At 48.2% G+C, this 12,355-nt stretch overlaps 1 protein-coding gene across 4 annotated transcripts in view; it reads left to right on the top strand.

Moving 5' to 3' along the window:
* The window catches only part of BICRAL (BICRA like chromatin remodeling complex associated protein), a 744,270-nt gene that overhangs the window by 433,315 nt on the left and 298,600 nt on the right, over nt 1-12,355 (top strand). The gene's annotated exons all lie outside the window — the stretch shown is intronic.

Here is a 12,355-nt window from a genome sequence, read left to right as displayed (position 1 = left end):
AAACATTGCCAATATGTCTCGCGTGTGGCAGATCTGTTGGCCTTGTCAGTCATTTGTTTGTGTTATCCTGAATGTAATGCTATGACGCAGTCAACGCTGGCAGTGGTGTCCACCATGGCAAAAGAAAACCATTGGCAAAACCAATAGATCTCACATGTGCGAGAACTATCACTTTGCCAATGCTTAGGAGAAAACCACTATGAAACCCTCCAGCGCTGGCTATGTTGTGGAAATGTGCCTTTTTGGGGCACACCGGCGGAGGGGTCACCCTTATCTTTGTCCGCGGGTCCTTAGACTAACAACATAGAGATTCACACTGAAGCTGAAATTCAAAATAACAAGTTTATTCACTCATGAGTGAGGCCCCGTCCATGCAACACCCTCAAGTGTTCCAGGAGGTAGTGACTTGAATACACAGACCATGGGTCTTTTATACTGAGTTTGTTGCAGAGTAAGCATGTAGATACAAATAGAAGATACAGGCCTACACAGAAATAGTTACCGACAAACATGGGCAGATGGATATCACTTAGCAGAGCGGGAGGGGAAACAGAACTGCTTACATCAGTTAGAAATGGTAGAGAGTTACATTCTCAAACAGGTGCATTCTAGCAGCTACAGTCCTTTCTGAACTCTTACATTGCTCTGGCTCAGTACTGAAGGAGTTAACTAAAGCTGATGACACAAGCAGAATTGAAAGGCAAGCAGCAGCGAAGACGGAAGAATTACATAGCTGACAAAATGGTTGCCACAAACATGATGGCTTCAGCTCATGCTAACGCCAGTTATTTTCGATTTCCACAATGTCATAGCCCTATTTTTCATAACAGGAGGAGATGAGGAGGGGCAAGCAACAATTGGGGAAGGGGGTTGTGGCAAGCAACGATGAAGATGGGGAAGGGGGCATGGACACGGGGCAAGCATCGACAGGAGTGGACTGGGAGAAGAGAAGAAAGAACAATGACAGAAGGACATGAAAGGGGAGGCAAGCAACAATGATGGAAGGGGGAGGGAGAGTAGACAAACAACAATGACAGGCGTGGTGGCAAACAGTGATGGGAGAACAAGCAAAAATGACAGGGAGGAGGAGGAGGGGGACTAGCAACAACGATGAGAGGTGGTGCAAAGAACAATGATGGGAGGGGGCAAACAATGATGAGAGTCAGGCAGCTGCAAGCTGCAACAGGCAAGCAGCATTGACAAGGAAGCAACGACGATGGGGAAGCAAAATGAAAGTACCTGAATCCAAGTAGGTGAAGGACACTCATGATGCAATTAATCGGTACTTGCTTCTTGCTCCATTGGAGGGACAAACACATGAAAAAGGAAGTGAAATCGACTCTCCTTGACCGATGAGAAGCAAAAATATGAGAGTGACAATGATTCAAACCAATGGAAAGTAATGGGTGGTCTGTAAGCTCCCTTTAAGGTTAAGTTAACAAAAGATCTTATAAGCGACAGAGCATGCGCGGTCTCAGGCGAGACCTAAAAAAAGGGCCTCTTGAACGAGTCTTGATACCGTTAGCTATCACAGGTAATTGAGATGATATATCCCTTAATCAAGGGTTCAAGAAAAGATACTACTCAGATCATATGCTAGTAAAAAAAAAAGCAAGATGACTAATTTCTCAGTCACATTGACATCTATTGCTGTCTTGCAGAATCACTGAAAACCCATTTCCTGACTTTTTTATTTGCAAAGTTAGCACCATAAAAAGTAGTATCAAAGCTGAGGTCTTTTTTCCTCCTGGGCTTTTTCACGTAAGCTAATAGGCCCTTTCTCTGGGCCCACTTTCTATCTGAACTTCATCCTGAGTCAGACTTTGGTAAACGTCTACATCTCGTGGGTGTTCAGGGTCACCATGCCAAAAAATATTACTAACCTTTCGGAGATATAGTCAGCACTTACACATCTGACAAACTGCCCAATTTCTTTCGTATGTTCCCTTGTACTTTAAAATAACGCTAATAAAGCCACTATTTAAAAGACCATTTTGGACCCTATTGATCCAGCAAATTTTCATCTCATCGTTTAATGCTACAAAGCACTTGGAGAGGGTCACTGAAGCCTAGTTGGTGTTTTGCTGCCACAAAATAATACATATGACCCCTTTCAGGCAGATTTCAGGTATAGTATGAGCACAGGTATGATTAATTGGTGATAGATAACCTCTGAATATAGGTGGATGGCGGTGGTGTCGGAGCTCTGATCTTGCTAAGCCTTAAGCTGTGTCTGACAGTGTGAACTATTCTCTTCTGCTCAAATGCCAAAGTTGAGACTTGGGGTTTCATCTTTAAATGGATGACCTAATTTCGAAAGGCCATTCCCAAGCTGTTACAAGTTGCATTGGGAGTTATCCTTTGGACTATTCAAATGCTGGACACCAGGAAGCTTGCTATATCAACTGTGCCGCTTACCTTTTTACCTGCCCTTTTTCTCTATAGGCATGTGTTTTTGTGTTTGCAGACCATATTCAGCATACTTTCCCTTATAAGAACAAATTGGCCAATGTCCAAAACCATTCACAGTGTTCGAAATTTGAGGACTCCTGTTAACTCTTTAATTACTTTGGGACCTCAGGTTGAGTCTGTGGTCGAGCGCAGCTTTTCAGATCTTAGGTAGTTCTAATGGAAACACTCCCCATTTTGTGTTTTTTCCCATGAGGTCACAGGGTTGATATTTGTGCCTCCTTACACGGCAACTGTGGGCACTTTATACTTGAGTCTTCCCATGTATGCTGTTTCCCACATGCTCCGACTCCACAAACCTTTCGGGAAAGTGTGATTATGTTTCACCAGGCTGGTTGCATTAGTACTATCTTCTGCTTCAATTTCAAGTCCTTGTGCGTCGTTCACATAACGTTTTAAAACCAGAATGAAGGTTCAGGTCCTCCTGATGGGCAGCTTCCTTCATCCTTGATTCATGAACCAGACAAAAGGGGCAATCAACTGAGTGCCACATCATTCCTCTGGAATGCCAGGCACCTCTGTCTGTATAGTCTAATCCCCTAAAATTTCAAACAGGCCTGACAGTTTTTTTAGGTTTCTCTGGGATTCCATTGTTCTTTGACAATAGCGTTATAAAACATATGGAAGTTGGTTGTAAGAGTGCTCCACAAAAACCACTTAACATTAAACATATTTTTTATTTTTTTCACAAATCTTTGAAGATTTCTGTTTCTAAAATATTGCTAAACCTGTCATGACATGCTAAGATGAAAGTAATCGAGCTAGTGAGCATGGGGTTCTTAATACTGTGAAGAAAAAATGACCCTAGTGCTGTGGTTTTAGACCCAAGCATGGCTATGGTGCTCTGGTTTTGGACCTAATATTCAGGTAAGGTTCCTAGACATTTCCTTTTACAGCACAGATGGCATTGGAAATGGCATAGATGACTGTGTATAATGAATGTATAGGGAGATGCCTGTATGTTTTTTGTAGTGAGAAGGATTTAATGTGACAGGACGTCTTGCACCTTTGTAGCAACAACTATATTTTCGGTCACTAAGCTGCTTCTTGTGAAGCGTTTTTGTTCAACCCACTGTATGAGACGGACTGGCACCACACCGGACCCCACACTAACCACCTGCAGAGTCCCCCAGGGATCCTTCCTCAGCCCTACACTCTTCAACGTCTATGTGGCTCCCCTCGCCCTCATCGTCAGAACCTACAGACTCAACATTGTGTCCTACGCAGATGACACCAAACTCATCCTCTCCCTATCCAACAAACCCAATACCACCGGACAAAACATTCGAGAACACATGGATGAAAAACAGCTGCCTACAACTAAACCCCAACAAAACAGAAGTACTCATCATTGGCCCAAACCCCAATGCTTTGAACGACACCTGGTGGTCCCCCGCCTTTGGAAGCCCGCCCAACCCCGCGGACCACGCACGCAACCTGGAAATCATCCTGGACTCAAAGCTCAAAATAGACTGCCAGATTATCTCTGTCTCGTCCTCCTGCTTCCACACCCTCTGCCTCCTAAGTAAGACCTTCAAATGGGTCCCCCTCGAACACAGAAAGACCGTCAAACACACCCTGGTCCCCAGCAGACTCGACTCCGGCAACGCACTCTATGACGGAATGAACAAAAACCTCACCCGCAACTACAGAACATCCAAAGCACAGCAACAAGACTGGTCCTTAACCTGCCTAGACAGTGCCACATCTCCCAGCACCGGCACACACTTCACTGGCTCCCCATCGAAGCTAAAGTCACCTTCAAGGTACTCAACCACACTCACAAGCCCCTCCATAACACCGGACCAGCATACCTGAACAGCTGACTCAAATTCCATGCACCTCAAAGAACCCTATTATCAACGCCTCAGTTCCTCGTACCAGAAAGACCAGATCAGGAGACCGCTCCTTCTCCTTCCTCGCGGCCAAAGCCTAGAACGATCTTCCGCTCCACCTCAGACAGACAACATCGCTCCCCATCTTCCCAAATACCTAGCTCTTCGACAGACCCACTCCTTATTGGACTGGAACCTGCGAACCCCCCCCCACCAACCCCCAAGCGCCTTGAGACACTTACGGGTTAGTAGTCGCGCTTAACAACACCTTGATTGATTGATTGACCTTGGTGTGTTTTGCACCATGTACCTGACATCTGCTTGTGGATTAAATCTGACTTTTACCTAACCTGCTAGCTTTCAGAAGGGCTCTACACTCCCATCTCTTCTTGATTCATCTATTGACTGACTGCCTCACCAATTCAGGCTTCTTTAAATCTGCAAAAGTTCCTTTTCCTTCTAGCTTTTCGTGACTGTGTTGATCTTGACTCATATTCTTAAATACAGAATATCTCTTTTTACAGAGATTTCTTTTCTCGCTTGCCAGTTTTTTTTCTCTCTCTTTCTCACCCACTCACCCACTCACACTTTTAAACATATAAGAACAGTGCTGCAGAAACTACAATGGCTTCCAGTTCAGAATAAATTAAAAAATCCAGTGTGACGTACAAGGCTGTACATCCGGTCATCTCTCTATACCAAAATAAAACATCTCCACACTGAAGTAGTTATACTCGTGTGCTGCATGTAGGCTATGCATCTAGGCCGGGGTCTCCAACCTTTTCTCTAATGACAGCTTATTTTGATCGATGAAAACAGTCCAGAGCTACTAATGATTTTGGCAATTCATGCAGCAGCACCCACATCAGAGACAATCACAATAGTGACCACAGTTTGTCAGATTCCTAGTAGTGCCCACCCGGAGGTATATTGTAACATTAAATGATGCCTAAATGTCATATGTCCTATCAAGAACATTGACTAATACACTATTATAACGGTAACATATGTATGCATATATATCATCATGATACTGTATATTTATTTAACAAAAAGTAATATTTTATCACCATATGTAACGCAAGCCCCTGCCGCGCATGGGCTTCGGCCTTGCTTGCTTGGCAGGGGTTGACCACAGGGCCTGCAGCCAACCACATGCAGGCAAGAAACCCTACCATGTGCAGAATGGGGTTGTCCGGAATTCAACGCCCTGGGGGAGCCAACACCCGCAGGCAAGCAACCTGTCACACTGCGCACTGCCTTATATACATATATACACACATAATATGCACACACAGGCAGTATGGTTTACCGAGTGTTTTAGGGGAGTGGTAAAACATATGCGTGCAATAGATACTCAAGATAAACATTATCCAGTGGCAAGAAATATTGAAAAGTTCAATTTCAGTAACCGAGCAGTAACTTCTCAATTTGAGAAGAAAATAATCTTGCCTCAAAATTCATCTTAATACCAAATTCTATATAGTTTGAATTCTGATGAAGAACTGTCAGTGTATGTATATATATATATACCCACCCACATTCCAGGGAGAAGCTGGAGCAGTGTTGTCACCATCGGGCGGCACGTCGGGTCTGGATGATTCATCCTCAAACCCCCTACTTCAAAGATCCCGTTTGGGTTTTGGGGGTTTATGCGGAACAGGGGACCAGAGGAGACATTCAGCCTCGTAGGGCACACAGACTTGGTGAAGTTTTGTGAAATTTCGTGACTTCAATTCCCCTTGCATACTACACCCCACACGACTGTGGCATTCTGGGGCTTGTAGGCGTTATTCAACTCGCCACTATTAGACTCATTATGGGGGCGGAGTCACTGATCACGGAACCGGATGCAGTGGGCTATTTAAAATCTACAGTTTTAACCGCACTGTTTGTGAGCAACACCTCTGGCACTGAAGAAGGCGGAGATGACTGCCGAAATGCATTTACCTACCTGTGAACCTCGAGATTAAAATGCCTCCATGAATCCCCGCTAGTGGTCGCTGTCTCTTCTTTTGGAGGAGCTGTTTTGGACATTGTCAGCGTGATGGCCAGCATCGCGCAGAGAGACCCCCACATTGCTAAGTTGGGTGCGTTGCTGCTGGCTTCTGCTTCGGCGGACTGTTTCTGTTCCAGGGTACTGGATGTTGGCCGCACCCCACCCCCATTCCAGGGAGAAGCTGGAGCAGTGTTGTCGCCATCGGGCGGCACGTCGGGTCTGGAGGATTCATCCCCAAACCCCCTACTTCAAAGATCCCGTTTGGGTTTTGGGGGTTTATGCGGAACAGGGGACCAGAGGAGACATTCAGCCTCGGAGGGCACACAGACTTGGGGAAGTTTTGTGAAATTTCGTGACTTCAATTCCCCTTGCATACTACACCCCACACGACTGTGGCATTCTGGGACTTGTAGGCGTTATTCAACTCGCCACTATTAGACTCATTATAGGGGCGGAGTCACCAATCACGGAACCGGATGCAGTGAGCTATTTAAAATCTACAGTTTTAACCGCACTGTTTGTGAGCAACACCTCTGGCACAGAAGAAGGCGGAGATGACTGCCGAAATGCATTTGCCTACCTGTGAGCCTCGAGATTAAAATGCCTCCATGAATCCCCGCTAGTGGTCTCTGTTTCTTCTTTTGGAGGAGCTGTGGATCCTGGGTGCGGGTAACCATCAACACTCACAGGAAAGGAGGGGGCCTGAGCCACAGGCCTACATTGGGAAGCAGAGCTGCATGCTGCAAGGACCTTTTGCCCAAACGGGATGAACATTTTAAGATGGTGAATTGTGCAGCGCACCTGCCTTTACGAACTATTGAGTCCTCAGGCATATCAGGACTACATCTACCAGCATGCCTGAGGGAACGCCCACATGGGCGGGACTCCTTAATTGAATAAATCAGTTGTTCATAACGTACCGGCTCACTTCTCATCATTCTGCCAGTTATCAAGAGCTCTTCAGCTCGAAACGCGTATGGCTATTGTAAAGGGATGTGACATGCTATCTGTCGACTACTTTTGGCGTCGTGTGCGGTAACCCTTCCTTGAGTGGCGGCTCCACACAGGCAACCTTTCGTGGATGGAACTTTTAGCGGCCCTGCCGGTCGCGGAGCTGCCCTGCCGCTTCCAGTGGATTCTGGGTGCTGGTAACCATCAACACTCACAGGAAAGGAGGGGGCCTGAGCCACAGGCTTACATTGGGAAGCAGAGCTGCATGCTGCAAGGACCTTTTGCCCAAACGGTATGAACATTTTAAGACGGTGAATTGTGCAGCACACTTGCCTTTACGAACTATTGAGTCCTCAGGCATATCAGGACTACATCTACCAGCATGCCTGTGGGAACGCCCACATGGGCGGGACTCCTTAATTGAATAAATCAGTTGTTCATAACGTACCGGCTCACTTCTCATCATTCTGCCAGTGATCAAGAGCTCTTCAGCTCGAAACGCGTATGGCTATTGTAAAGGGATGTGACATGCTATCTGTCGACTACTTTTGGCGTCGTGTGCGGTAACCCTTCCTTGAGTGGCGGCTCCACACAGGCAACCTTTCGTGGATGGAACTTTTAGCGGCCATGCCGGTCGCGGAGCTGCCCTGCCGCTTCCAGTGGATTCTGGGTGCTGGTAACCATGAACACTCACAGGAAAGGAGGGGGCCTGAGCCACAGGCTTACATTGGGAAGCAGAGCTGCATGCTGCAAGGACCTTTTGCCCAAACGGGATGAACATTTTAAGACGGTGAATTGTGCAGCGCACTTGCCTTTACGAACTATTGAGTCCTCAGGCATATCAGGACTACATCTACCAGCATGCCTGAGGGAACGCCCACATGGGCGGGACTCCTTAATTGAATAAATCAGTTGTTCATAACGTACCGGCTCACTTCTCATCATTCTGCCAGTTATCAAGAGCTCTTCAGCTCGAAACGCGTATGGCTATTGTAAAGGGATGTGACATGCTATCTGTCGACTACTTTTGGCGTCGTGTGCGGTAACCCTTCCTTGAGTGGCGGCTCCACACAGGCAACCTTTCGTGGATGGAACTTTTAGCGGCCCTGCCGGTCGCGGAGCTGCCCTGCCGCTTCCAGTGGATTCTGGGTGCTGGTAACCATCAACACTCACAGGAAAGGAGGGGGCCTGAGCTACAGGCTTACATTGGGAAGCAGAGCTGCATGCTGCAAGGACCTTTTGCCCAAACGGTATGAACATTTTAAGACGGTGAATTGTGCAGCACACTTGCCTTTACGAACTATTGAGTCCTCAGGCATATCAGGACTACATCTACCAGCATGCCTGTGGGAACGCCCACATGGGCGGGACTCCTTAATTGAATAAATCAGTTGTTCATAACGTACCGGCTCACTTCTCATCATTCTGCCAGTGATCAAGAGCTCTTCAGCTCGAAACGCGTATGGCTATTGTAAAGGGATGTGACATGCTATCTGTCGACTACTTTTGGCGTCGTGTGCGGTAACCCTTCCTTGAGTGGCGGCTCCACACAGGCAACCTTTCGTGGATGGAACTTTTAGCGGCCATGCCGGTCGCGGAGCTGCCCTGCCGCTTCCAGTGGATTCTGGGTGCTGGTAACCATGAACACTCACAGGAAAGGAGGGGGCCTGAGCCACAGGCTTACATTGGGAAGCAGAGCTGCATGCTGCAAGGACCTTTTGCCCAAACGGGATGAACATTTTAAGACGGTGAATTGTGCAGCGCACTTGCCTTTACGAACTATTGAGTCCTCAGGCATAGCAGGACTACATCTACCAGCATGCCTGTGGGAGCGCCCACATGGGCGGGACTCCTTAATTGAATAAATCAGTTGTTCATAACGTACGGGCTCACTTCTCATCATTCTGCCAGTGATCAAGAGCTCTTCAGCTCGAAATGCATATGGCTATTGTAAAGGGATGTGACATGCTATCTGTTGACTACCTGTGGCGTTGTGTGCGGTAACCCTTCCTTGAGTGGCGGCTCCACAAGGCCAACCTTTCGTGGATGGAACTTTTAGCGGCCCTGCCAGTCGCGGAGCTGCCCCGCCGCTTCCAGCGATCCTAGGTTCTGGTAACCATCAACACTCACAGGAAAGGAGGGGGCCTGAGCCAAAGGCTTACATTGGGAAGCAGAGCTGCATGCTGCAAGGACCTTTTGCCCAAACGGGATGAATTTTTTTAAGATGGTGAATTGTGCAGCGCACTTGCCTTTACGAACTATTGAGTCCTCAGGCATATCAGGACTACATCTACCAGCATGCCTGTGGGAACGCCCACATGGGGGGGGACTCCTTCATTGAATAAATCAGTTGTTCATAACGTACCAGCTCACTTCTCATCATTCTGCCAGTGATCAAGAGCTCTTCAGCTCAAAACGCGTATGGGTATTGTAAAGGGATGTGACATGCTATCTGTCGACTACCTGTGGCGTTGTGTGCGGTAACCCTTCCTTGAGTGGCGGCTCCAAAAGGGCAACCTTTTGTGGATGGAACTTTTAGCGGCCCTGCCGGTCGCGGAGCTGCCCTGCCGCTTCTAGTGGATTCTGGTTGCTGGTAACCATCAACACTCACAGGAAAGGAGGGGGCCTGAGCCACAGGCTTACATTGGGAAGCAGAGCTGCATGCTGCAAGGACCTTTTGCCCAAACGGGATGAACATTTTAAGACGGTGAATTGTGCAGCGCACTTGCCTTTACGAACTATTGAGTCCTCAGGCATATCAGGACTACATCTACAAGCATGCCTGTGGGAACGCCCACATGGGCGGGACTCCTTAATTGAATAAATCAGTTGTTCATAACGTACCGGCTCACTTCTCATCATTCTGCCAGTGATCAAGAGCTCTTCAGCTCGAAACGCGTATGGCTATTGTAAAGGGATGTGACATGCTATCTGTCGACTACTTTTGGCGTCGTGTGCGGTAACCCTTCCTTGAGTGGCGGCTCCACACAGGCAACCTTTCGTGGATGGAACTTTTAGCGGCCCTGCCGGTCACGTAGCTGCCCTGCCGCTTCCAGTGGATTCTGGGTGCTGGTAACCATCAACACTCACAGGAAAGGAGGGGGCCTGAGCCACAGGCTTACATTGGGAAGCAGAGCTGCATGCTGCAAGGACCTTTTGCCCAAACGGGATGAACATTTTAAGACGGTGAATTGTGCAGCGCACTTGCCTTTACGAACTATTGAGTCCTCAGGCATATCAGGACTACATCTACCAGCATGCCTGTGGGAACGCCCACATGGGCGGGACTCCTTAATTGAATAAATCAGTTGTTCATAACGTACCGGCTCACTTCTCATCATTCTGCCAGTGATCAAGAGCTCTTCAGCTTGAAACGCATATGGCTATTGTAAAGGGATGTGACATGCTATCTGTTGACTACCTGTGGCGTTGTGTGCGGTAACCCTTCCTTGAGTGGCGGCTCCACAAGGCCAACCTTTCGTGGATGGAACTTTTAGCGGCCCTGCCAGTTGCGGAGCTGCCCCGCCGCTTCCAGCGATCCTGGGTTCTGGTAACCATCAACACTCACAGGGAAGGAGGGGGCCTGAGCCACAGGCTTACATTGGGAAGCAGAGCTGCATGCTGCAAGGACCTTTTGCCCAAACGGGATGAATTTTTTTAAGATGGTGAATTGTGCAGCGCACTTGCCTTTACGAACTATTGAGTCCTCAGGCATATCAGGACTACATCTACCAGCATGCCTGTGGGAACGCCCACATGGGGGGGACTCCTTCATTGAATAAATCAGTTGTTCATAACATACCAGCTCACTTCTCATCATTCTGCCAGTGATCAAGAGCTCTTCAGCTCAAAACGCGTATGGGTATTGTAAAGGGATGTGACATGCTATCTGTCGACTACCTGTGGCGTTGTGTGCGGTAACCCTTCCTTGAGTGGCGGCTCCAAAAGGGCAACCTTTCGTGGATGGAACTTTTAGCGGCCCTGCCGGTCGCAGAGCTGCCCCGCCGCTTCCAGCGGATCCTGGGTGCTGGTACCATCAGCACTCACAGGAAAGGAGGGGGCCTGAGCCACAGGCTTACATTGGGAAGCAGAGCTGCGTGCTGCAAGGACCTTTTGCCCAAACTGGATGAACATTTTAAGATGGTGAATTGTGCAGCGCACTTGCCTTTACGAACTATTGAGTCCTCAGGCATATCAGGACTACATCTACCAGCATGCCTGTGGGAACGCCCACATGGGGGGGACTCCTTCATTGAATAAATCAGTTGTTCATAACGTACCGGCTCACTTCTCATCATTCTGCCAGTGATCAAGAGCTCTTCAGCTCGAAACGGGTATGGCTATTGTAAAGGGATGTGACATGCTATCTGTCGACTACTTTTGGCGTCATGTGCGGTAACCCTTCCTTGAGTGGCTGCTCCACACAGGCAACCTTTCGTGGATGGAACATTTAGCGGCCCTGCCGGTCGCGAAGCTGCCCCGCCGCTTCCAGCGGATCCTGGGTTCTGGTAACCATCAACACTCACAGGAAAGGAGGGGGCCTGAGCCACAGGCTTACATTGGGAAGCAGAGCTGCATGCTGCAAGGATCTTTTGCCCAAACGGGATGAACATTTTAAGATGGTGAATTGTGCAGCGCACTTGCCTTTTACGAACTATTGAGTCCTCAGGCATATCAGGACTACATCTTCCAGCATGCCTGTGGGAACGCCCACATGGGCGGGACTCCTTAATTGAAAAAATCCGTTTTTCATAACGTACCGGCTCACTTCTCATCATTCTGCCAGTGATCAAAAGCTCTTCAGCTCGAAATGCGTATGGCTATTGTAAAGGGATGTGACATGCTATCTGTCGACTACCTGTGGCGTCGTGTGCGGTAACCCTTGCTTGATTGGCGGCTCTACACGGGCAACCTTTCGTGGATGGAACTTTTAGCGGCCCTGCCGGTCGCGGAGCTGCCCTGCCGCTTCCAGTGGATTCTGGGTGCTGGTAACCATCAACGCTCACAGGAAAGGAGGGGGCCTGAGCCACAGGCTTACATTGGGAAGCAGAGCTGCATGCTGCAAGGACCTTTTGCCCAAACGGGATGAACATTTTAAGAT

This window comes from Lissotriton vulgaris, chromosome 6 (assembly GCF_964263255.1).
Source record: "Lissotriton vulgaris chromosome 6, aLisVul1.2, whole genome shotgun sequence".
Taxonomy (NCBI): Eukaryota; Metazoa; Chordata; class Amphibia; order Caudata; family Salamandridae; genus Lissotriton; species Lissotriton vulgaris.
The sequence above is the reverse complement of the archived record's forward strand: the minus strand, read 5'-3'. Positions and strand labels throughout refer to the sequence as shown.